Source organism: Jaculus jaculus, chromosome 10 (genome assembly GCF_020740685.1).
Source record: "Jaculus jaculus isolate mJacJac1 chromosome 10, mJacJac1.mat.Y.cur, whole genome shotgun sequence".
Classification (NCBI taxonomy): domain Eukaryota; kingdom Metazoa; phylum Chordata; class Mammalia; order Rodentia; family Dipodidae; genus Jaculus; species Jaculus jaculus.
In genome coordinates, this window is record NC_059111.1 from 85,286,044 (window position 1) to 85,313,403 (window position 27,360).

A 27,360-nucleotide genomic window follows, 5' to 3' on the forward strand; every position below is an offset into this window, starting at 1 on the left:
TCTAGGAAGGAGCATATTTGGGTAGGTACTGATCACTAATAATGGTTAGCATGGGTAGGAAAAACTCACTCACTGTGTGTAACAGAGTGCCTAGTTGGGGGGTCCCAGTTTCCCAGTCAATTGCCAGGCACATAGCGTAGAAGTTTGAGTCACTGCTCAAGTCAAGCAATGTGACCCCTGTGCTAGCTTGCCCCAACACCATGCTAATAAAGAAGTCACAGAAGTTCTCATCCTTTATCTACAGCTCTTGATTTCCCATGGCCAATGCCAAGCACATGTTCTGAAAACCATTAGTCATGCCAAGAACCAGGAAGAGTCAAACTAACTGTCAAAGGCAATGGATGGATGTCAACAATAATAAGGTAGAGTTATTTAAATTATCTGCCAACAATTTTAAGTGTCCACAATAGAGCTGCTTCAACAAGCAATTACTACTATCATGCTTGCCACAAATGAAAACATGCTCACAGAGAAGTAAACATCAAAAGAAAGAAGTCGGGCTGAAAAAAAAGTAGAAAAAAAAGGATGAAATTTTGCAAATTTAGCAAGAGACAAAAATACACTTATTCCAGAACTGAAGTCAATCTGAAACAGAAAAGTAAACAAGAGAAATGCAAGAAAGAAATATAATTAAACTTTTACAAACTTGTTAAAGTAAAAAATTTTAAAAAAGTCTTCAACATAGTCAGAGAAAATAAAAACTTATCTGTATAGGAAGAACAAATAACAGAAGCCCCTATTCAGGCAACGAAGGAGTCACAGGAGATAACATAATTTCTCAGGGGCTGGGCGGAAAAGGTATGTCAACCCAGAGTTCCTTGTCCAAAGAAATATCCTGTAGGAATGAAAAAAATATCAATAAGTATCAAATGAAATGAAATTAACATTTTCTCTAGCAAACCTAAAACAATGCATAAAAGTAGTTATATATGCTAAGAATTAGACATTAGATTAATACAATACCATTTACAAGTGCTTCCCAATGAAATACTCAGAAAGAAAAATCTAACAAAATTTCCAAAAGGCTTGTGTGCATATGCTACCCACACAGATGAAAGAAACCAAAAACACAAGTAAATGAGGAGATTCATCATGTTCATGGATATAAAGATAGCATGATAAGGGTGTCCATTTCTACTAAGATCCAAATAATATTTTAGAAAACTATATATGATCATGCTTCCATTTATGTGGAAAGGCAAAGGAACTAGAATTATTTAAGCACAGTTGGAAAAGAAGAAAATGGGAGACGCCCATTTATGCAATTTCAAGGTCTATCTTATGGATGCCATTATCAAGGTGGTCTAGTCAGGACAGGCAGATTGAAATACTGATGAGTAAAAGAGTAGAACAGCCATAGTTGATTGTGTTTTAAACAGTTAAAGAGGAATTCAATAAAGTGTAGGTTTTCTTTTCAATTAATAAATAGCACTGTAACAATAGCATATCTTCAGGCAGTAAAGCATTGACGGTAGTTTGAGAGCTAACACAAAAACAAGTAAAACATGAACCAATGAAAATAAAAGAAACCCTTCAGGTTCCGGGACAGGTTGAAATTCTCTTAAACTTAACTCAAAAACATGATACAAATGAGACTTCATCAAAGCTTAAGACGTTTCATTATCATCTAGCCTGGTTAAGAAGATGAAAACAAGAGTGGAATATTAAATCCTGCATGCAAAATAGTATCTAGAATGTGTAAATAACTCTCAAAAGGCACCGGTACCAAATCAGTTCAGTCAGAACATGGGTTAAAAACATGAAAAATCATTTCCTAGAAGCCATATGGCTAGGCATGGGCAGATGAAGTGACACATTACCTTTGTTTGCATCACTATGACAAAACACCTGCAGAAGCAATTTGAGGCAGAAGGACTTATTTTACATTATGATTTCCAGGAGATTAAGTCCATCATAGCCAGAAAAGCATTCTAGAGTTCACAGTGAGGGGAGCAGGTGGCAGAGGCTTATCACATCATGGGGAACCAGGAAGCCCATAGCAATGGGAACAGGGGCCTGGCTGTGGCCTACAAGCCTCTGCCCCCAGCAATCCACCTTCACTAGCCAAGGCTCACCTACTCAGTGTGTTACAACCACCCAAAATATGCCACCTGCCTTCGAGGAGCCTTTGAGGGACACAGCAAGGCTCAAAACATAAGAAATGATATCGAATATCAATAAACATTGTACAAATTTCAATCCCAAGCTGTTGCCACAAACCCATCAGAATGAGTAAGGTAAAGTGAGTAACATGGGCTGAAGAGATGGCTTATAGTATTAAGCACTTGCCTGCAAAGTCTAAGGACCCATGTTTGGCTCGTGAGACACACAAGGTGATGCAAGCATGCAAGGTCGCATACATGCACACAAGGTAGCACATGTGTCTGGAGTTCCATTACAGAGGCTGGAGGCCCTGGTGTACCAATTCTCATTTGTAAGAAAGAAAGAAAGATGAAAGAAAGAAAGACAAATGAATAAGACCAAATACTGCTGGGGAGGCACAGAGACCAGATCACAAATATGGGTGGTACACCTCTGAAAGGCTTGACAGTTTATTTATTTATTTAGTTAGTTAGTTAGTTTAGTTTAGCATACAACTGTCATGCCATCAGCAGTTATATTTCTGGGCATATATCCCAGAGAAATGAGGCTTATGTTAACGCAAAAATGTATACACAAATGTTTATAGCAGCTTTATTCATAATAGTCCCAAACTGGCAACATCCAGATACCTGTCAGTGGGAGAATGGGTAAACAAATCATGGTACATCTGAGAAGAGAATATCAAACTCCCAGTGTACACGCAGCACAAATGAATCCCCTAGTATGTACACAGAGTGGGAAAAAGACATTCCCTACAGGTTACATATTTTATTTTCATATTTATATAACATCTTGGAAAAAAATCAGTACGTGATTGAAATGGTGGAGGGAAGTGGGCATGGCTATTAAAGGACAACATTAGGGATCTTTTTAAACTATGAATTATTAAGTTAATGTAGAAGGAAATAAAAAAACATGTGGGGTTACCCAGGTCCATGTCCTCACAGTGCCTGACACTACCTACACAAGACCATCATAATAGGAAAAAAGATGATGACATCAAAATGAAAGAGAGACTGATTGAGAGGGGGGAGGGGATATGATGGAAAGTGGAGATTTATAGGGGAAAGTGGGGGGAGGGAATTACCATGGGATATTGTTTTTAATTATGGAAGTTGTCAATGAAAAATTATTTTTAAAATTTGTGGGGTTTAGAAAACATGCTGTCATGTAGACACACTGTATAGTTTTTAAGGTTCATTTATGAGAAATTGGGGTCTTTAGAAAGGGACTGAAACAGAGTTGTAAGCACATGGAATGTAGCACTTAGGTGTATATGTAGAGAGACTCAGAAAACACACAAATGGCATCAGCCACGTATCAAAGCAGGACAGAAACTGAGGTTCTTTGGGGGGAATCTGGATATGCAGAGAGACTCAGAAAGAACACACATGGCATCTATCATGTGCTTTCCTGAAGAGGAACAGCGTCAAAATGGAAGAGAAATTCAGGGGAGAGATCAGTGACGAAGAGCACTAGGCTCATGATTTCTCTGAGTTTAGAGCAAGTGTGCAGGCAGAAAGTCCAGAGCCTAAAGAATGATGTGATTGATAACTCAGTGGCCTTGAGCTAAATTCACCTCTGATGTGTCTATGGGAAAATTCCCATAGAGTTAAAAAGGACAGAACATCTGAAAGTTGGTTTGATGTGTTGACTATTTTAATTCACCAGCCAGGTAGGCATGATCAAAAGCAGCCAATGCAATCTTGGTGACCTCTACCAAGCAAAAGGAAAGTCTTGCTTTAGCTTCTGAAATAAATTAACTCATACAGACATTATAAATATTGATGGTAATAGGTTTCTCCATAGTGTTTGCTGGAGTCTTAATGCCTCTAGACACAGTAAAAGAGCTGTTCATGAAAACAAATAGGATGTGAAAAATAATGCTATTTTACAATTTATTTGGCCACAATTTTTCTCTGAAATTAAAAACATTGAAGTTACAGAAACATAACTTTAGGATTCATCGCTGAATTTTATTGTTAACCCTTTACCTAAGGTTGTTGTCCATGTCAATTGCATTTTTAAATTTTTCCATCTCTATAAAAATCAGTTTAAATTTTTGTTTCCTTAAGTGATCTTTTTCTTATTTCAGTGTCACAAAACAATGTCTAAATAACTACCAATTTCCCATCGAATGATCCTTTTTTGAACATCATTCACTTTCATGTGTGCTATTTTGTCTAGTCATTGCAATGGTACAGGATACTGTTCAGATTAGGCGGTTTTGTTGAAGGTTAGAACAGCTGCCAAGTCAAGCAGTAGAGCACCAGTGAATCTGCATCCATTGCTCTTCCAGATATTTAGCCATGAGTCACATGTGTTCAGTGACCCCTTGAAACATGCTCTTCCAGATAAATATGCTGTTAATATAAATGACAGTATGGATTTTGAAAATTAAAAACTTTGCTAACATTTTCAATAGTGATTTCATGTTAAAATAAAAAAATGATTTTGAAGCACTGTATTGTATTAAATAAATTGAATTATTTTTGCAGGCTTCTATTCTCCTTAACTTTAAATTTACACATGACTTACATTACATTGGCCAAAAAAGTAGAAGTGCTTTCAGTTGTAACTCCTGCATTTGTCCGAAGTTCATGCATTTCTTTCTAACCCTCTCTAAACTCATCTTTCCTCACTATGTAAGTGTTCACGATTGATGAAAAAAACTCTACAATGAGGTCATGAGAACAATATAAATGGAGCCTATTGCTGCTGGAATATCATATTTCATGACACTAATTTTGAGTTACAAATCATTCTTGATCTTTGGTTCATAAAATGTACTCTTGGGCTGGAGGGATGGTTTAGCAGTTAAGGCATTTGCCTGAAAAGCCAAAGGATCGGGTTCTATTCCCCAGGACCCATGCTAGCCAGATGCACAAGGGGGAGCAAGCATCTGGAGTTTGTTTGCAATAGCTGGAGGCCCTGGCGCACCTGTTCTCTCTCTCTCTCTCTCCCCCTTTTTTCTCTGTCAAATAAATAAATATATAAATAAAATGTATTCTTTGTGAATCTAATAGAGTGATGGATGCCTTTTAGTCTACTTGCTTCTTATAAAAAAAGAACAAAGCTAAACTGAGGCCACCTGAGGAAACTAGAATTGTGTGTGAATACAACAGCCTAAAATGAGTCAGAAATAAAGTCTTGCTGCTCAAAAATGTCAAAATAAGTTTGGAAAGAACCTCATATTCCTCAAAGCCTCCAGAGGAAAGCATATATTCAGATTTTGGACATGTGGCGATGAGAACTGGATACACAGTGAAATGAGCAGTTGTGTCTTGCTTAATGCAAAAGAGGCCATCCCCTTAAAGCACCTGGGGCTACCGGCATCCTCTGTGGCAACTGAACATCTGGTAGCTTGCTGCAGAAGATAGAAACTAATACTAAATATGTTAGAACAAATCACCAGCATGAAGTACATTTGAGGAAGGCTGGAGAGAATGAGAACTTAAGCGATAAAGCAGACAACAGAGGTCAACAGCTGCCTGTGTTATGCATTAGGAAGTAGCTAGCACCCGAAGAGAGTGAGTGTGTGCTGATGCTGCCTTTTCTGAAGGCTTCTTGGAAAGCTTCACTTGAAATTCTCTCTGCTATGCTTCAGGGACACCATTCATGAGAATGCGGCCTCACCTTTGAGCTGTGTCCAGAAGAGAGCATGGACAAATGCCCACATCAAGAGAAGCACCACATACTCTGTGCTGTTAAAAATCAGGTTGCTGTGCATTCATCATACTTTGGCTAATGGAAAAGCAATTACAAATCAAATGAGAGTACTGGAATAAAATGCTTTTGGCAACACCTGACCTCTCCCTTGAGGTTTAATGTGATTTCAAAGTATATTTATTTTTATACCTGAACACCAATTTACCTTATATTTTTCCTTTTTTATCATTAACTAAATATAACTTTGAAAGCCTTTGTGATCATGCTGAAATTTGCTGTCATGCCACTTTCCTAGTCCTGCTGTATATGACTGACCTCCACCTGTTAGGAGACACCAGCACATTTTCCTCACTCACTATGGGGCAGGGAAACATTCTCCCAGGAGCATCAAGAAAGGAATTCGTCCTGACTAGCAGACTGATGTTAGCCTGGTACAACCTGTATCAGACTTCTCAACTATAGAACTCAAAGTGTTCGGTAGTTTACAATACAGCCTTATAATGTAACATTTGTGTTGTAAAGCATTAAACTTGTCATTGTTATACCAACAGTGGAAAATTGATTAGGTCCCCTTAAAAGAGCTGGGGAAAAACAGCATATTAAAGCTGATGCTATCTAGGAGCATTTCTGTAGACAAACAAACTGTACAATAGAAAGATTCACCAGCAGGGCTGAAGAGATGGCTCAGTGGTTAAGGTGCTTTCCTGCAAAGCCTAACAACCTAGGTTCCATTCCCCAGTACCCATGTAAAACCACATGCACAAAGTGACACATGCATTTGAAGTTTGTTGGCAGCAACTAGGAGGCCCTGGCCTCTCATTTATTCTCTCTCTCTCTCTCTCCTTGCAAATGAATAAATAAATAATTAAATAACCTGAAGATATTTTCTCCCATTCTGCAGGTAATCTATTGGCTTTGCTTATTGTATGCTTGTCTGTAAAGAAACTATTCAGCTTCATGTGATCCCATTGGTTGAGTGACTGTTTAAGATCGTGAGCTATTGGGGTTTGTCCAGGAAGTCTTTTTCCATTCCTATATCATGGAAAGCACTTCCTAAATTTTCTTCAATAGTATCTGGTCTTATATTAAGGTCTTTGATCCATTTGGATTTGAGTGTAGTGCATGGTGAAATGTGTGGATCAAGTTTCAGTCTCCTGCATGTGGTTATCCAGTTTGTCCAGCACCATTTGTTGAAGATGCTATCTTTTTTTCCAGCCTATATTGTTCTGGCCTTTGTTGAATATCAAATAGCTATAGTTGCTTGACCCAAAGCCCTGGTCCTCAAGTCTATTCCATTGGTCTATACTCCTGTTTTTATGCCAGTACCATGCTGTTTTTATTACTATGGCTTTGTAATATAGCTTTAGATTAGGTATGGTGATGCCACCAGAGGTATTTCTTTTTCTGAGCATATGTTTGGATATGTGAGGCCTTCTGCCTTTCCATATGAAATTTGAGATCATTTTTTCTATCTCTGTGAAGAACACTGTAGGGATTTTAATTGGAGTTGCATTAAATCTATATATTGCCTTTGGTAGGATTGTCATCTTCACAATGTTAATTCTGCCTATCCAGGAGCATGGGAGGTCTTTCCATTTTCTCAAGTCCTCCTCAGTTTCTTTTTTGAGGGTTTTTATGTTTTCTTTGTATAAATCTTTCACTTTCTTGGTTAACGTTATTCTAAGGTATTTTATTTTTTTGTTGCTATTGAAAATGGGACGATGTCCCTTATTTCTTTCTCTGTATCTTTGTCATTTGCATATGGAAATGCTACTGATCTTTGTGCATTGATTTTGTATCCTGCTACTTTGCTACAGGAGCTAATCACCTTCAGGAGTTTTGGGATGGAGTCTCTCAGGTCTCTTACATATACAATCAAGTCATCAGTGAATAGAGCTAACTTAACTTCTTCCTTTCCAAATTGTATCCCTTTTATTTCCTTCTACTGTCTTATTGCTTGAGCTAGGACTTCCAGTACTATATTACAAAGCAGAGGTGAGAGAGGACAACCCTGTCTTGTTCCTGATCTTAATGGGAATTCCTCCAGTCTCTCTCCATTAAGTATTATTTAGGCCTTCAGAGCTTTGTATATTGCCTTTATTATGTTAATATATGAACCAAACATGCCAATGTTTGGATCATGAAGTGATGTTGTATCTTCTCAAAGGCCTTTTCTGCAGCTATTGAAATGATCATGTGGTTTTTATGTTAACCTTGTTTATGTGGTATATTACATTGACAGATTTCCATATGTTGAACCACCCTTGTGTTCCTGGGATAAATCCCACTTGGTCAAGGTGGATAATGCTTTTGATGTGTTGTTGGATTCGGTTTGTGAGGAATTGGTTCAGGATCTTTGTATCTAAGTTCATTAGGGAAATAGGCCAGTAGCTTTCTTTTCTTGTGGCATCTCTGCCTGGTTTTGGAATTAGGGTGATACTAGCTTCATAAAAAGAAAGATTGATCAATAGGAATTCTACATATTCTACAGAATAAAAAATAGTTAGTCTCCTGAAAGGTATTTACATGCGTACAGCAAAGGTACTTCAATGGAAAATTTAGTTGCCAAGTTATTTATTTATTTATTTATTTATTTATTTATTTATTTATTTACTTATTTACTTATTTATTCATTTAGTTTGTTTGTGTGCATATCCATGTGTATGTTTTTGTGTGTCCATGTATGTGAGTGGGGATAGTGCACTTAGAAGTCAGAGAAAGCCTTCTGATTGACCCTCGCCATTAAAACTCATTGAGACAAGGTTTTACTCTCTGGATCTTGTTCTGCTATTATTTTTTTTTTCCTGCTATTCTCTTCCTACTTGTCTCAAATTGCCTGGAAACCCTGCTCTGCCTCCTATCAGGGTGCTAGGATTGTAGAACGCTGCCATAGTTTAGAGCTTTTTAACAGGGGTGCATGGGAAGTTCAAACATGGGTGCTCGGGGTTGAGCTGCAAGCACTTTATCCGAAACTGAGCCATCTCCCTGGCCTCATGTTACTTATAACAAATATGATTTTTAAAAACATGTGAGAAAACTATAAACTTTAAATGATTAACCAGTGTAAAGTATAAAACAGGTTTGAGGTCTGTCAGAAAATGTTCCTTTTGCCTCTCTGAAACTTTATAATGTGATTAGATAAAAATCACTATCTTGTTTATAGTGTTTGAAATAAATAAATCAGCTTAATTTGAATTACACTATTCTCTGCCCTTAAAATAATGTCATATTCTTCTTAAAATATCTTAAGACTTCCCCCAATTTTTTTTCTCAGAGATGTCTCCTAAGACCATTTACCTCCGAGGAAAGATTTCAAAAATATTAGGGTGTGTTTGAACTGAATTCAGACTAAAAGTACCTCTTAAACATCCCATCAAATATTTGCTCATTATGAAACACGGCCTAGACCCAGGGTCCTGAGCCAGATATACTTTCTTTATCATCTACTTAGGATACAAAATAGTTTTGAAATTCATTTGGGAAACCACTGCAGTATCTCCAGACTTGTCATTGATGGCACCATCTCAGTAACTCCAGGGCTTGCTCAAGACCAATATTTCAACTTTAAAATAACTCTTTTCATTTGCTAAACAGGGAAGACACACATTTCTTCACTTTCTGTAATGAGCACTGTAATAAACAGGGAAAGGTACAATTTCATTAAAGTTCCTTCAATTATTACTTCTTCACAAACACATCCTACAGTCTGCATGTCCAAGTAGTTTAATCCTCACTTGTCATTATGAAACATGAATTCGGAAATGAGGTTCAGGATAGGTTTTGAAGTGGGTGGTAAGTTTTATTATCTTGAAAATATGCATGCACCTGTTACCAAAATCTATGATGTTATGAGCATAAATTGAAGCACAACTGATATTAAAGGCTCAATCTTTTCAGCTAGTAGAGTGTATTGATTGCAGTAATAAACAGAGGTAGTAGGATAATGAAGATATAAATTGCAAGACTGGGGAAATGGTTCAGTACAAAACACATGATTGAAAAATAGAGTTTGGATCTCAGCACTCACTTAAATATAGAGCAGGCATACTGGTCTGCTTGTAATTCTTTTTTTTTTTCCTTTTTTTTATTAATTAATTTTGTACTCAGCAAATACAGTCAGTTTGGTACCATTATTAGGCTTATCCGTGACATCCCCTCTCCCCTTGGCCAATCCTTGTTGAGGTATATGGGCCATGCATTCTGGAGTTAGCCTACAGTTATGGGTAGGATAAATGTCTCTGTATATCATGACCCAACATGTGGCTCTAACATTCCTTCTGCCCCCTCTTCCATGAAATTTCCCTGAGCTATGCTGGGCTCATTTTTGGTCTGCTTCAGTGATGAGGTATTGGGGGCCTCTGGGTCTCTGGATCTCTGACTTGGTAGGAGTTGATTTTTCCTTGTGTTGATTTCTTTCACTCTTGTGCTGGTACCTGGTTTACCAAGAAAGCAGCACCCTTGCTTGTTTCGCCAATTTTTCTTAGTTTCAGCTGGGGGCCTTTTGAGGTATGATGGGGGGTAGCTCTCTCCTTAGGATCTACATCTATCTGAAAAAGAGAAGCAGATTCTAAAACACAGAGTAAGTTAGCACCAGGCAAATGAGATGACCCTTACTTTTTTATAGAGAATTTAATAGGTGTAGACCCTCTTGTAGCCCATGATTGATGGTAGCTTGATAATGGAGAGCGGGCTTATGTTTGGATATGGTTCTGAAGTTTCCCAGTGCCAGCTATAGGTCCTGTACCACTGAGGGGATCAGTTAGCCTAATCAAGAACAGTTGGTTCCCCACCATGGCTGTGTGCCACTATTGCCCTTGTGTGGGCATCACAACAGGTTATTTGCTGCTAAGTAGGTTAGACCATGAGTTGCTTTTATCAGATGGTGGAGAGAGGGGAATCCCAGGGCAAGCTAGCTAGCTCAGGGAGCCCAATCATCAAGCTTTGGGTTCAACGGAGATACCCCTTCTCAGGAAATGAGGTAGATAGCCATTGAGCAGGACACCTGATGGCACGCTGTGGCTTACACACACACACAGATACACACACACACACACACACACACACAAACACCTGCACTTTCACATGTGTGCATCTACATACATGCAAACTCATATACACATATGAATTCCCATCACACCCACCTAAAATTCACACACAATTGCAGTAATTTGGGGGGGGGGAGTTGAGATAGGGTCTCACTCTAGCTCAGGCTGACCTGGAATTCAGTATGTAGTTTCAGGGTGGCCTTGAACACACGGTGATTCTCCTACCTCTGCCTCTCAAGTGCTGGGATTAAAGGTGTGTGCCACCATGCCCAGCAAATGCAACAATATTGATACAAAACATCACTAACAACAGGAAAATCAAGCAAAAGGATATGAAAACTTTTATTTATTCTTGGTACCAAAGGGATCTTTATGTCTCTGAAAATACTGTAACTATCTTTTTGAAATAGGCTCCTAATTTCATAGTGAAACTGGAAATGTGTCTGTTTAACCTTTGTACCAAGGAAATATGCATTTTATTTTCTATGATATGTCTTCTTTGTCTATGATTATACTCTCCTAGGTAGTATATACATACATATATGCATAGATAGATAGATAGATAGATAGATAGATAGATAGATAGATACCACATATATAGATATATCTACCATGATCCCTAAAATGTATACCATGTGTTTTTGCCAAGTGGTATAAAATAAATAAGGAAAGTAAGTAAGTAATTTATGTTTTAAAACCACTGATACCTAAACAGTGGAAGAATTTGTAGGGACTAAAGTCTGAAGAAAGTCAATTTACCTAATTTTCTCAATTCTAATGCTAATGGGCACAGATCATCTAAAAGTTTCATTAGCAGAAAGCAAACCATCTCTCTCACATTAAATAGAAGATATAGTGTATTCTGTAGCCAAATATGAGTGTCAAGGCTAAAGAGCACAGATATAGATTATCCCAAATTCCTTGTTCCAATGTGATAACAGATTCATGAAGTTTGTATAGTAACAAAACAAAGAGAGTCAGAAATCAAGACACTTTTCAAACACATTGGTTGAAACATGAGGTAGGTGATTTACAGCAAAGTAGGGAAATATGTTATAGCATTCAGGCATATCTGATGACATTCTAATCCTTTGGGTTGGTGGGAGCCAAGCAGTCTATTAGAAGATTTCCAAAGGTTACACTTGATAGGTATTAGGTCAAGCAAAGAGGTGGGGGGAACAATAAATGGCTATTCAGGGGACCAAAGATAGCCCAAGATGATTTGGCTATGAACCTGAAACATTCCATATATATCTCCACAATCAAGAAAGTTCTGATCAGCCAATCAGCTTTGTCTGAAGCAGGTACACCTGCTTTGGGGGACCCTTAGTTTACAAGTTATAGTTTATGCCCAGTGTTATCATACAGTACCTTATCTTGTTAAAACTGCAGTATATAAGCCTCCTCTCCATTTCAACTTTACAAGGCAAGCTCCACTTGGGGACATGAGTTAGCCCAGAGCTTTTCTTGTCATTGGTGCTTATATCTCAGATACTGAGTTGACTACAATGCATGTGAGGCTTTAAGCATGTCTCTTGCACAGACGAGAGCTGGTGTATTGGCTCTCTACTCAGTATGCACATCCCACTTTATTCTGACCTACAGAGTGTCCTAGTTTCACGTTCACATTGCATCCACATAAAATATATTCTTTGCTAGTCTCTCTGCTTAGGAAGCCAAGTGGTCTTGACCAATGAGATAGGAGCAACATTCTATCTGGGATTTGTAGAGGCATTTCTTTTCATTACAAAAGACTCCACACTTACTGCTGGTAATTGTTTTCCTTCCTGCTGGACGTACTCCTTGTGCGTAATAAAGTAGCTGTCTTTCAGCAGTGAGGCCGGCCATGGCTCTGAGGCCATTGGGACATTATGACAGGGAAGTTACTGACTCTGATTTGGACTACCACCCCACTTGCCATTATCCTAGAAAATCCATCACTTTTGTCCATCCACAATACAGGATCTCCATTACAAGTGGTCCAAGATCAATCTGTGATATCACATATTTTTCCACAGACATGGGGGCTCACATTTCATGACGGATGATGCCATGGAAGTCAGCTACATTTTCCTTGGGGAAAGCAGAAGACAAAGCACTCTAGTTCAGATGGGCCCAGTGACCTTCATCCAACATTCAACCAGTTCCTCAAATTTCATAGCATCTTTCTCCCTGTTTCCAAAACAAAAAAAATTAAATTTGTGTTTGGGGCCACAAAATCAGCATACAAAAATCAGTTGCTTTTCTACATACCATTAACAAGTATATGAGATGGAAATCAGGAAAATAACACCATTCACAGTATCCTCAAAAAGTAATGTAGGGGCTGGGGAGATGACACAAGGTGTAAGAACACTTGTTGTGGAAGTATGAGGACCCAAACTGATCTCCAGCACATAAATGTACATGGCTACATTTGCCTGTAACCCTCAGGCTGAGGGAGACAGGAATATTCCTGGGTCTCATTAGTTGGCCAGTCTAACTGATAAATGGTGAGCCAAGGAAAGAAGGCAGAAGGGAAATAGAGGAGGTCCTGTGACATCCTCCTCTAGCGTTTGTATACATGTGCACAGGGCTTACTTACACCTCACAGGCATCCGTGCAAGCGCGCGCACACACACGTGCATAAACACACATGTATCACCCATTACACATAAAAAATAAGGTACAACATCTAAAAATAGCCAAGGAGATTTAAAAGAAAAGTACACTGAAAACATTAAAATACTAAAGAAAGAAACTGAAGAAGGTAGACAGACCTCCCATGTTTTCAGATCAGCAGAAATGACTAGGTGAAGCTATGCTTGTATTACTTTGTATTACTTCATAGCAATGAGAATGCATTTTAGGATATATTCTCATTCACTTGTTTATGATTATAATCAAGTCATTGACAGAATTGCCATGCTAATTCAGAAATGGTGATCAACCAGCCTTAAAGAAGAGCTATTCCACTGCTAATACAGAAAACAGGCATTGCTTTTTTTGGGGGGGGTCAACTTTTTTTTTTTTTCTATTTTTTGAGTTAGGATCTCACTACTTACACTAGGCAGGCCTTGAATTTGTAGTAATCCTCCTGCCACTGTCTCTGAGTGCTGGAATTACCGACATGAAACACCATGTAGGCTCCTGGATCAACATTTTGACATAGTATTGGTGGTAGAGATGCCTATGAATGTTTAAAAAATTCTGACAGAATTATATATCATTTCAAAAAGTAATTGTATGCAACACTGAGTTATCTTTTAAGTATATACAGAACTAGAAACTGCTTGCTTATTTCCAGATATAACCATTACATTGTCCATTGGGAAATATGGACAAAGGAACAATTGCCTCTTTTACTTAAACCAGTGCTCAAGTTAATACTTTAACTATTGGGTTTTACTTGGATTAGATCATATTAATTAATAAGACAAGGAAAAGAGTAGATGCAAACAAGTAAAATTAAGTGAATACCAGTCTATGTTAAAGTATCAATTGTCAAGAATGTTAACTCTGGATTCTTTATTACTTGGTGAAACACGTTTGCTTTTAGAGTTTGAAGAAGGCTGATAGAATTCTTCAGCAGTGTGCAAACACAGTTCAGACTGGCAGCTGCTTTAATTCCCTCTGAAACTGAAATCAGAAATATACTTCTATCTTGAAACTCATCACCATTAGAGTAATCAAAAAGTAAATGATTAAACTGTTAATTCCACATGCCACACATGGTTGTTATAATCAGACATTTTATTTCTTTCATGTCAACAGGAGTTTTTTTTTTTAAAGGAAGATATCATAAATAACTTTAAGAAAATATTTATAGGTGAAATTTGGAAAACATGTGATTTGGAATAGATTCCAACTACTTTAACAGAATCCTAATACTCAGTGTCAGGACTGAGTTGCTATGTTTATGACATCTTGCATTTCGATGGCTTTTAATTTTTTATTTATAAAAACCTTCAGATCCTTTTATGAAAACTAAATTTGGCACAGAACTTTGGTATGCAAAACAGAAACACATGACTATTGTAGAAGCAGACTGTGGACTTTCCAGAATCCTGCATAATTCCTCATCCCCTTCTCAACTTTTTTTTTTTTTTTTTTTTTTTTTTTTTTTTTTTTTTTTTAAGTAGGGTCTCACTCTAGCTCAGGCTGATCTGGAATTCGCTACATAATCTCAGGGTGAACTTGAACTCAAGGCGATCCTCTTACCTCTGCCTCCTGAGTGCTGGTATCAAAGGCATGCACCACCACGTCTGGCCACTAACTTTGTCACTAACTTTGCTGAGTGAGAAAATACTGCAAAGAACTCACAGAATAAACAGACATTTCTATTCCTGAGTCTCTGAGCACATTTTCAATAAACTTTCAAATGTCACTTTGATTTTATGCATTTCTATTTACAATTTGATGAATACTTCTTGCAAATAACTCTGCAGTACTTCTTATGTTAAAACATGAGTGGAGAAGGGTGGAATATTTTCCTGACCTTGGTAACATAGACATGTCTCTTCTTTTTTTTTATTTGTTTATATTTCTTTTTATTTCTTTATTAGTTGTGTATATACTCAGTGTGCAAAAACCACGTTGGTGCCATGGTTAGCATCCTCCCTGTCCACCCCCTCTAAAGGAGCTCTCCTCGTTGGTTAATGTGGGTCTTGCATTGTAGGAGTAGCCATCAGTTATGGATAAGAGGCAATGTCTCTGTGAATGATGTCCCAACTTGTGGCTCTAACAATCTTTCTGCACCCTCTCCTGGGAATTTCCCAGAGCCATTTTAGTTCCTTTTATGTCTACTTCAGTGATGAGGTCTTGGAAGCCTCTATGTCTCTGGATATCTGGTTTGGTAAGAGTTGAATGTTCTCTGTGTATACCTCCTTCACCCTTATGCCAGTACCAAGTTCACCAAGAAAGCAGCACCCTTTTTCATTTCCCCAATTCCTCTATAGTTTCAGCCGGGACCCTGGTTAGGTGTGATGGGTGAATTCTCTCCTCAGGTTCTGTGTCCATCTGAAAATGAGAAGTAGACTCTCCAACAGAGAGTAAAGTCAGCATCAGGTGAATGGGATGACCATTATAATTTTAGAGAGAATTCAATAGGTGTAGTCCCTCTTCTAGCCCAAAATTCTTGGGAGCATGATATTGGACAGTGAACTGGTTTTATACATAAGGTTCTGGCTTGTTTCCCACTCCAGCAATGGGTTCCATTCCACTGAGCAGATCTATTAGCAAATTAAAGAGAGCAGTTGGTTTCCTACCATGGCTGTGTGCCACTATTGAACTTGGGTGAACATCACATCAGGTGTCTTTGCTGTTGAGTAGATTAGACCATGAATTACTTGTACAGATGTTGGCCATTTTCCCCCAGTCACTCATGTAGCACCTCTGGAACTAAATAAGCTAACTTTCTGGGGACTGACTCTCTTCCACATTCCAGCCAGGTTGCTCCATTTTCCATACCAAGAGCATATGATGTCTTCAGTAGTAGGAACTTACCACTTACTTTTGGAGGGTAATCAAGTGATCTGAAAGATCTGTTTTCTTCTGGGGAAATGTGTAGTTCTCTCTGATCAACAGTTCATTGTGGATGTTAACCACATCTTGGCACTGGAAGTTACAGGCCAACACCAAGGGAAAAGAAGGAAGAAAAAGACAGATAATATACAAGAGAAGGAGAGAGAGAAGAGGGGGAGAGAGAGAGAGAAAGAGAAACAGGAGAAATTTAAGGTTAGTCTTCATCATATACTCTCCAGGGCCCTTTGATTCAGGTGTTCCCTCTAAGAACTTGATGAAGATTCAACCTTTTAGTCCGTCTTTCAGGATATAGGATTTTATTGCACCAGTTCCTTTTGGGTCCAGTTTTGGTCATCCATTGGTCATCAAGATGCCTATAAAGTATGTCAGCATCTTGGGCAGATTTAGATTAGAAGGCACAGCTGAGTGAGACCATGTGATGATTATCTTTCTGTGATTGGGTGAGTTTGCTAAGAATGATCTGTTTCAAGTCCAACCATTGTTCTTCAAATTTCTTTGTGTCATTTTTCCTTACTGCTGTGTAGAATTCCATTGTGTATATATACCACAACTTTGTTATCCATTCCTTTAATGTTGGACATTTGGGTTGATTCCAGTTCTTAGCTACCATGAATTGAGCATCTGTAAACATGGTTGAGCAAATCTCTCTGAGACCTGGAACTTTTAGGGAAAATGCCGAGTAAGGAAATAACTGGGTCTGTTGGTAACTCTTTAGTCAACCTTTTTAGGAGTCTCCACATTGCTTTATGTAGTGGTTGTACCATCTTACATTCCCACCAACAGTGAATGAGTGTACCTTTTTCTCTACATCCTTGCCAGCATTTGTTTTCTTTGGTTTTTGAATGGTTGATATCCTTACTAGGGTAAGATGGAATCTCATAGTTGTTTTAATTTGCATTTCCATGCTGATTTGGGATGTTGAGCATTTTCTTACGTGCGTGTTTGCCATTTGTATTTCTTCCTCTGAGAACTCCCTGATCAGTTCTCTGTCCCATTTTGTGGGTGGGTTGTTTGACGTTTTATTGTTTAGGTTTTTGAGTTCTTTGTAGATTCTAGAAATTAGGTCTCTGTTAGTTGTATAGCCAGCAAAAATTTTCCCACATTCTGCGGGTAATCTATTGGCTCTACTTATTGTATGTTTGTGATAAAAACTTTTCAGATTCATGAGATCCCACTGGTTGAGTGATTGTTTAATTTCCTGAGCTACTAGGGTTTTTTTCAGGAAGTCTTTTTCCACTCCTATATCTTGGAAAGTGCATTCTATTTTTTTCCTTCTAGCAGCAGCAGAGTTTCTGGTCTTATATTGAGGTCTTTGATTCATTTGAACTTGGTTTTTGTGCATGGTGAGATGTGTGGATTGAGTTTAATTTTCCTGCATATGGTCATCCAGTTTGTCCAGCACCATTTGTTGAAGATGCTTTCTTTGTTCCTGTCTACATTGATAGGGCCTTTGTCAAACATGAAGTAGCTGTAGTTACTTAACTCAAAGTACAGGTCGTCAATTCTGTTTCATTGGTTTATATTCCTGTTTTTATGCCAGTACCATGTTGTTTTTGTTACTATAGCTTTGTAGTATAGCTTTAAATCAGGTATTGTGATACCTCCAGAGGTGTATTTTTGCTGAGGTTGTGCTTGGATATCCAAGGCCTTCTGCTATTCCATATGAATTTTGAGATCTTTTTTTTTTTTCTATCTCTGTGAAGAAAAAATATTGGGATTTTGATTGGTATTGCATTAAATGTGTACATTGCTTTTGATAAGATTGCCATTTTCACAATGTTAATTCTGCCTTTCCAAGAGCATTGAAGGTCTTTCCATTTTCTCAAGTCCTCCTCAATTTCTTTCTTGAGTGTGTTTATGTTTTTATTATATAGGTCTATCATATCATTGGTTAATGTTATTCTAAGGTATTTTTTGTTGTTGTTGCTATTAAAATGGGGCAATATCTTTAATTTATTTCTCTCTATCTTTGTTTTTTGCATATAGAAAGGCTGCTGATTTTTGTGTATTTGTTTTGTATTCAGTTACTTTGCTGAAGGAGTTTATCACCTTTAAGAGTTTTGAGATGGAGGTTCTCAGGTCACTTATGTGTAGTATCATGTCATCTGCAAATAGTGTTAACTTCTTCCTTTCCAATTTGTATCCCTTTTATTTCTTTCTCCTGTCTTGTTGATTGAGTAAGGATTTCCAGTACTATGCTGAAGAGCAAAGGTGAGAGTGGACACTGCTGTCTTGGTTCTTCTCAATGGGAATTCCTTCAGTCTCTCCCCATTGAGTATTATTTGGGTTGTGGAGCTTTTTTGTAGCCTTTATTATCTTGAGATATAAACCATCCATTCCTATTCTCTCCAATGCTTTGATCATAAAATGATGTTGTATTTGGTTGAAGGCATTTTCTACATCTATCAAAATGATCATGTGTTTTTAGTGTTTAAGCTTATTTATTTGGTGTATTACACTGACAGATTTCCATATGTTGAACAAAACCTGTGTTCTTGGGATGAAGCCTACTTGACCAAGGTGAATAATGGTTTTGATGTATTGTTGAATTCAGTTCTCGAGGATTATGTTGAATATTTTTGCATCTAATTTTATCAGGGAAATAGGCCTATTGTTTGCTTTTCTTGTGGCATCTCTGCCTGGATTGGCATAAGGATGATACTAGTTTCATAAAAGGAGTTGGGGAGCTTTCCCTGTTCTCTGATTATGTGACAGAGTTTGAGAAAAATTGATTTCAGTTTTTCCATGAAGGTTTGATAGAATTCAGCTGAGAAGCCATCTGGTCTTCAACTCTTCTTTTGGGGGAGGTTTTTGATTACCTTTTCAATCTCGATTGGTGTGAAAGGTTTGTTTAGGAGATTAATGTGTTCTGAGTTCAGTTTTGGTAGGTGGTATGCATCCAGAAATTCATCCATTTCCTCCATCTTATCCAATTTTGTGGAGTAGAGGTGTTTGAAATAAGTCCTGATAATTCTTCTAATTTCACTTATGTCTGTTATGATCTTTCCTTTTTCATGACTTCACTATTTTTTTCATTTGTAATTTTGTTAATTTGAACAGCCCCTCCCCCCCCCTCTCAGCTTTGTCAAATTGGCCAGGGTTTTTTTTTTTTTCTTCAAAGAACCAGCTCTTTGTTTCATCAATTTTCTTGCTTTCTTAGTTTACAGTTCATTGCTATCTGCTCTGATCTTAATTATTTATTTCTGTCTGGAGCTCTTTGGGTTGGATTCTTCTTATTTTTCCAATGCCTTTAGGTAAATGTTTAGGTTATTGATTTGGGATCTCTGTGACTTTGTTATGAAGGCATTTAGTGCTCTGATATTTTTCCCTTAAGGACTGCCTTCATTGTGTCCCATAAATTATAGTACAAAGTGTTGTCATTATCACTGAATTCTAGAAATTTTGCAATTTCATTTTTTATTTCATCCACTACCCATTTATTGGTTAAAAGTGTGATATTCAGTTTCCAGGAGCTGGTGCATCTTTTGTTGTAAATTTCTACCAATACAGCATTGTGATCTGCTATCATGAAGGAAATTATGTTGATCTTTTGAAATATGCGGACACAGATTTTATGGAACAGTATATGATCCATTTTAGAAAAGGTTTCATGGGCTGGTGAGAAGAATATTTAATCTGTGGATTTGGGGTAGAATGTTCTATAGATATCTGTTAAGTCTAATTGATTTATGGTTTTGTTGATCTCTCTTACATCCCTGTTAATGTTCTGCTTGGATAATCTATCTATTGCTGATATTTGAGTATTGAAGTCCCTGACTATGATGGTGTTGGTGGTTATTTCTATTTTGTGTCAAGTAGGTTTTGTTTTATGAATTGTGGTGCACCTGTGTTTGGTGCATAGAGATTTATGATTGCAATATCCTCTTGAGAGATCATTCCCTTGATAATTAAGAAGTGGTCTGCTTTGACTTTTTTGACTACTTTTGGTTTGAGGTCTATATATTATACATATATATATATGTATATATGTATATATATATATATACATATATATTCCTATATAATAATATATAATATGATAATAATATATATATATATATATATATATATATATATATTCCTGCTTGTTTCTTATTTCTGTTTGCTTGGAATATCATTTTCCACCCTTTCACCCTGACAAGGTGCCTCTCTTTAGTGGTGAGGTGGGTGTCTTGAAGACAGCAGGTTGAGGGGTCTAATTATCTGATCCACCCTATTAGATTATGACTCTTGATGGGTGAATTAAGAACATTAATATTTAGTGTAATAAATGTGAGGTTTGATTTAATCCCTCCAAAATTGTGGTGTTTTATGTGGTTTGGTGTTTTCTTGGACTTTGTAGATTTTTGTGCCTTCTCTGAGTTTGGCTAATGTGATCTGCTTCTTGTGGGCACTTGAGGTGCCTATTTGACTCTTCTGTGTGGACAGTTTTCTGAAGTGCTCTCTGTAGATTTGGTTTTGTATTCATAAAGTTGTAAAGCTGACTTTTATCATGGGAAGTTTTTCTTTCAACATCTTTTATGAGGGATATTTTTGCTAGGTTGAGTAGCTTGGGTTGGTAGCCATAACTTCTTAGACTTTGCAGTGTTCCATTCCAGGCCCTTCTGGCTTTCAGGATTTCCATTGAGAAGTCTGAAGTAATTCTGATGGGGTTACCTTAATTCTTAATGTGTTATTTCTCCCTAGCTGCTTTTAGGGCTTTGTCTTTGTTATCAATGTTTAGAGTCTTAATGATAATATGTCTTGGAGAATTTGGTCCAGTCTGTTTGGAGTTATGTTAGTTTCTTGTAAATTGATGGAACTTTCTTTTGAGAGGGTGAGAAAGTTTTCTTTGATAATTTTTTTTGAATAAGTTTTCTATGCCTTTGGTCTGAATTTCTTCCCCTTATGGTATTCCCATGATCTGAATGTTAGATGTTTAAGGATATCCCAATGATCCCTCATGTTCTGTTCACAAAAATTCTTGAACTTATTGAAACTTTTGTGGATCCTGGGGAATCAAACCTGGGTCCTTCTGCTTTGCAGGCAAGCACCTAACAACTAAGTCATCTCTCCAGCCCTTTTTGTATGTTTTCATTAGAGACAGACATCGTGGGACTGGGCAACCTTTTTGGATTTACTTGCATTTGATTTTTCATGTTATTCTTTTTGCACTGTGGTCTGCCCATCACACTGTAGGAATCTTACTTAATTTAGGAAGAAGCTGTAGTTTACCCTTGAAGGGTCTTCAGTGATTAATCCCTTTTAATTTTGGTTTGAGTATGATTCTGATGGCAATGGCACCTGTCTTCTCAGAGGGCAGTAACCCGCCAGGCTCTGGTGGAGGCCCAAGGACCTGATGAAGAGGTTTGTTGGACAGTGGAGTGGTGTGGGATATGGGACTGTGTGGTTAGGTTGCCTAAGGAAACGGGGGTGGGGGGTATGAATGGGACAAAGCAGAGTAGTCTACAGAAAGTGCAGGAGGACCTGGTCCACACATGGCGAGGCAGAGGGTGGGACAGCAGTAGTGCATGGTGGTCCCAGTAGCAGAGAAACCAAGTGAGGGGGAATGCTAGCCTGCTGACCTGGTTCTGTGTAGTCTGCAGATAGTGTGGGAGGAACCAGTGGCTGGGAGGGTTGCTTGAGGGGATTGCTGGTGGGCTACCAGAGAGTGTGGAAATCAGTGAATTCCTTACTTTGCTCCTCTGCACCCTCCCACTGGAGTCTCCTAGGATCTGCAAACCCTAAAAGACCCAAATAACCCCAAAGATCTTGCCTTTCCTTCCCCAAGATGTGAGGTGTGGTTAGGCAGATACCATTTTGACTGAGGACATGTCTTTTCTATTGATTCATCAAATCACATGATTACTTCAGTTTCTGAGGTGTTCCCACATGTAGATCCACAAGTGTTATTTTCCCTTTTCTGTATGGATTGCATTGTTGATCTATTAGCATTTAGCTCATGATCAACTGTATTTTAATTCATACCTGAAATATTTACATGATATACTTATTTCCTCTATGATGAAAATCACACTGAATAATACTTGAATACACTAAACTATATGTATACTTGAATCATTGACAATAGGAAAATTGACCCCAAAGTGGGGGGAAAACAGTCTATTAAAACAAAGTATGAAATTAAAGTACACAAAGGGACTTGTTCATAGAGTAGGACAAAACCCATAAGGCAAAGTATTATTTGACTTCAGCTGGGAATCTGTGCTTCAGGTGATTCAAATAACTCCCCACCCTGTGAATGCCCATAATTAAAAGCACACATATCATGAGGACTGAGAGCTGAAGATAAATCTTAGAAAACCTGCAAGTATGGAATTCATGAGTAAATGGAGATCAACTGTATTTTGTAGAAAACAGAGCTTAGAGTTGTTTAGTTTTGTGTCTCAGATTGTACATCAAGGGAAATCAATAGCCAGAGTCTAGACATTCTAACCCACTACATCAAAACTGCTTCTTGGCATTTCTCAGAAAAATGGCAAGTAGGGTAAGAACTACCAGTAAATACATAGGAAGCAATGCCTGAGAGAATTTAGAGTAAGGCTAAAAGTAAGGTTACAGTCCCTTGTTTACATGGGCCCCTGTGCATGTTGAGAATTAACTGCAGAACATTTTGGTGGGAGGGAAAAGCCAGTCACAACAGGAAGCATTTCTCTGATAATTTCTGGAAAATTATCAAAAGAGATATTAAAGCTAAGATTCAGAATTTCAAACCTGAGTGGTCTGTAGTAACATTTTCATTAAATTTAAATGAATAATTAACCAGAATGCTTAGGTTTATATTTGAAAGTTTTCTATTCCTTATCATGAGGACCTTCAAATGGCAATATATTATTCATCTTCAAACCCTGGGGAACCACAAGTGGATTGTAAGTAAAAGAGTAGAAAATGGTTGCTTTATAACAAAAGAACTACTGTACTTCCTTATCAGCTCATTTGCTGAAGTATTCAACTTATAAAATCCCTCTTAAAGGCAGCTATGTGACATGGAGTGGTCATTTACGAAGCCTATTAGAGCAAAGTGCAGCCCTACAAAAACAAGACCAGGAACTATGGTGGATGGAGATGAGATGGTGTGGGCAGTGACAGACAGCCTGCAGAAGCCTCCCCTGGGCTCACTGCAGATGAGGCATTTTAGAAGGTAACTAAGAATTGATAGAGAGGGTGCAAGAATGGATCCTAAGGAAAATCACTGTTTCTAGTGTTTGTGCATTTTCCTGGTGCAATTCTCTCATTGAACTTGAACAGAGTGTGGAGGAAAAATGTGCACAGCTGTTTTGTGACTCAGTTAGAAGCCACTCTGGCTCCTCACTAGAAAGAACTACTTTGCTGGCATGGAGAAGTTTCCTGGGAGGCAGAGTATTTAGTGCTAATAGTAGGTCATTCCCAAGCAAATTGGAACATGAGTCCCTCCAAAGAGTTTACTGAAAACAAAAATAGATTCTAGGAGCACTTTGTCTGCAGTCTTTCCTTGTTATTATATTCATTACTGTTGTGCATTGATTTTGTTCAGTCATCAATGGATATTAGTCAAGGGAATGCCTTTGACATCCGGAATAACACAGCTATAGCAGAGCCACCTCCAGCTGAATTTAATCCACCTGAGATGCAGGTAAGTAACAGATCATTAAAATTCAGTGTGGTGAGTCGGGCATTGTGGGCCACACCTTTAATCCCAGCACTAGGGAGGCAAAGCTAGCAGGATTGTCATGAGTTCGAGGCCACCCTGAGACTACATAGTGAATTTCAGGTCAACCTGGGCTAGAGTGAGACCTTTCCTTGAAAAACCAAAGAAAGAAAGAAAGAAAGAAAGGAAGGAAGGAAGGAAGGAAGGAAGGAAGGAAGGAAGGAAGGAAGGAAGGAAGGAAGAAAGAAAAGAAAGAAGGAAAAACTCAGTGTGATGTAAGCAAAAGTAAGCTATGGCATAATAGAAACATATGAAGCATATCACTTAACCATAAAACTTAACCTGAGGAACAGGTAAAATAACCCCCATGTCTTCTAATTTCACTAAACCTTCTATAAGCTCACACTTAGGAGTGACTTTTGGCCAACTTCTCTATGTTTCTCCTGCCTCTTTCCCAGTTAGGTTGAGTCTCCTTTGTTCCAGGGTATCTTTAATTACAGTGGGGAAAGAATGATGGAAACAGTAGTACATCAAAAACTTCTCAAGCGACTTAAATAATCAATGAGAAATTTCTGAACTGAGAAGCTGGCAGCACTCTTTTGTGTCTTTCAGGGGTTGGAAGGGGGATAGAGTCTCATGTAGCCCAAGCAGCCCATGACCTCGGCCTCCATCTTCCAAGTGCTAGGATTAGGGACACAACATCACCATATGTGGTGCTAAGAATGAAACCTAGAGCCTTGTGCATGGAAGTCTAGGGCTCTACCAACTGAGCTACAACCCCAGCCTGGGAAACAGTTTTAGAAGGAAACAGAAAAAAATTCAACTATGAGTAGGTTTGATGGGGTTCCCGGGATAATCATGAAGGAAACACCTAATTCTGCTTTAGCTCGGAGTGTGCACGATAACATAAGGAGTTGAGTAGGTCAGTATTCCTTGAGATGCCTTTTTAAATTGAAAATTCTCTGGACACAAAAGACCCATAATGATTACACATATCGTATGCCACAGCATTGATGGTCTGCCATGAAAATCCAAAATTAATTTAGAAATCAATAGTTTATTCAAGCAAAATTGTAACTTACGAGAAAATTCTTTGGATACCTAAAAACTTCACTTTCTGTGAAGATAAATAGCAACAATTCTTAGGTGTATACCAGAAGCAACTGTATTTAAGTTACTTTTTTTTTTTTTTTTTTTGAGGAAAGCCAATGAGATTTATTGAGCAAACAGTGAAAAAGCTCAGAGTGTCAGGGAAAGTACACTTAGGAATTGAACCAGTATCTAAAGAAGAAACAGGAAGAGGAAAGATACAAGTGTGCTTTTCCGTGCAGTATAGAGGGCCTGCTTAGCAATGATGACCTGTAAGCAACTGTCATTATCCATACTGTGACCAGCCACAGTTCACAATGTTCTAGTTAGTCCAAAAGTGAAACAATTAAGAGACTTTCACAAACTTGGAAAACACAAAAAATACCAGGTTAGTCTTTGAAAATTAAACTTTCAATATTCAAACAATACATGTGATTAAACATCTCTGAGACCCAAAGAACTGTTTTAATGGTGTGCCTTAACAGTCTGAAAACAGCTTAAATTCCAAATAATTTGATATGGAGGTAATTATAGGAAGACCGATTTTAAATGTGTTTCCAACTAGTAAGCAAAGACATGAACCAGTATTTCATCCTTTCTGGAGAAATATTTGGGGGAGAAAGATGTCCAGAGCACAGAAGATGCCCAGAGACAGAAGTTGCCAATGCTTTCCAAAGGCTTTACAGGGAATAGTCACTACTAGTTTCCTGCTGTACAAGTGGAGAGGAGTTGCTGGGTCTGACCATGGCTGGAATAAAATATCTCTTATGAGAACTATTTCACTATGTTTAAATGCCCTTGTAATATAATGAAGTAATTCATTTGCTCTTGACAGAGTTTCCCTTGTCAGCATCCTGTCTTATATCAAGAACTTTTTGGTCATGAAAACTTTTTTAAAATATATATATATGCTTGTGTTGTATGTATGCCTACATGCTCATATACATATAAGTTCACATGTGGGGAGAGACCAGCAGTTATTAGTTATTTTTCTCTACCACTGTTTAACTTCTATACTGAGCGAAGGTCTTTCGCTTGAACCAGGGCTCCCCAATTTTCTAGACTAAGTAGTGATTTTTTGCCCTGGAAATCCTGTCTCTTAGTCCCCAGTGCTGGAATTACATGTTGGCCACCACACCTACCTCTGCGTCAATGTGGGTATTGCAGATCCAAACTCCAGTTCTCATGCTTGTGAAGTGAGCCATTTCCTCAAGAGGTAAGTATTTTCTTATATATGTAAATGGATTATAGACCAGTAGGACAAAATTAACTCAGTTTTAGTCTATTCAATTTGAGTTCCTGCTGCTGGAAAGGCTGGCAGACCAACCCTTAGTTCACAACAAATTCACCCTTGTGTGTATGTTCTGACCTTTCCTGGACACACTCTACACATCACTTTGCATTTTGCCAAATATCCCAACATCACCATGTGGTTACAAAACATTTTATAATTCAAAAATAATTGCTACACTGATCATCTCCTGTGAGACTTAAAACGCTTAAAACCAGACAAGGATGTTTCCCATTTTATAAATGTGTAAACTGAGATGCAGAGATGTGCTGAGTTGGCAAACTTAATTACATGATATTTCAAATACAGGTCTTCTAGGTCAGCATTTATATGTTGACTTTATATGATATTCTTTTATTATTCTTTATAATTTATGAAGATGAATCAAAAGCAGATAAGATCTTGCAACAAAAGGCTCACATAGTCCCTATAATCATTATGGTTGAAAAGCAAAGGGGTATATTTTAACTGGCCTTTTGAGATTAAGATAACTCTCACCCTAATTATAAAGTAATTATGAAATGTTAATAGATGTGTTTTTAGAATACTGGCTTTACACAACTTTCACCTGGCTAAGGAAGTATATTTTATCTTCCCTACATTTCTGGAGCTCACACCACATGGTGTGATGCATTATGGACAGCAGCCCAGGGACCTTGTTGTGACTCTTATTCTGATTCTTACCAGCAGATCTATCTGTACAGAAGACAATTACTTTTCTACATGCTCAGTATAAAAAGTATACACATTAAAAACTTCATTAGATGACTTTTATGTTTTTCTTTCTTTGTGTTTTTTAGGTATATCTTTCTCTAGCTAAGCAGAATATATATATATGCATGATTCAGGTTTTCTTAATGGTACAAGATTTTGACAGCAAATTTCATACAGGTAGATTGTCACAATTTTCTAGATTCAGAAAGAGCTAATTATAACAAGAAATCTGGATGTAAAAGGCAGTCATGGAAACAAAAATGAAAACACAATTTGGCCTGCACTTTGAGAAAGTGAAC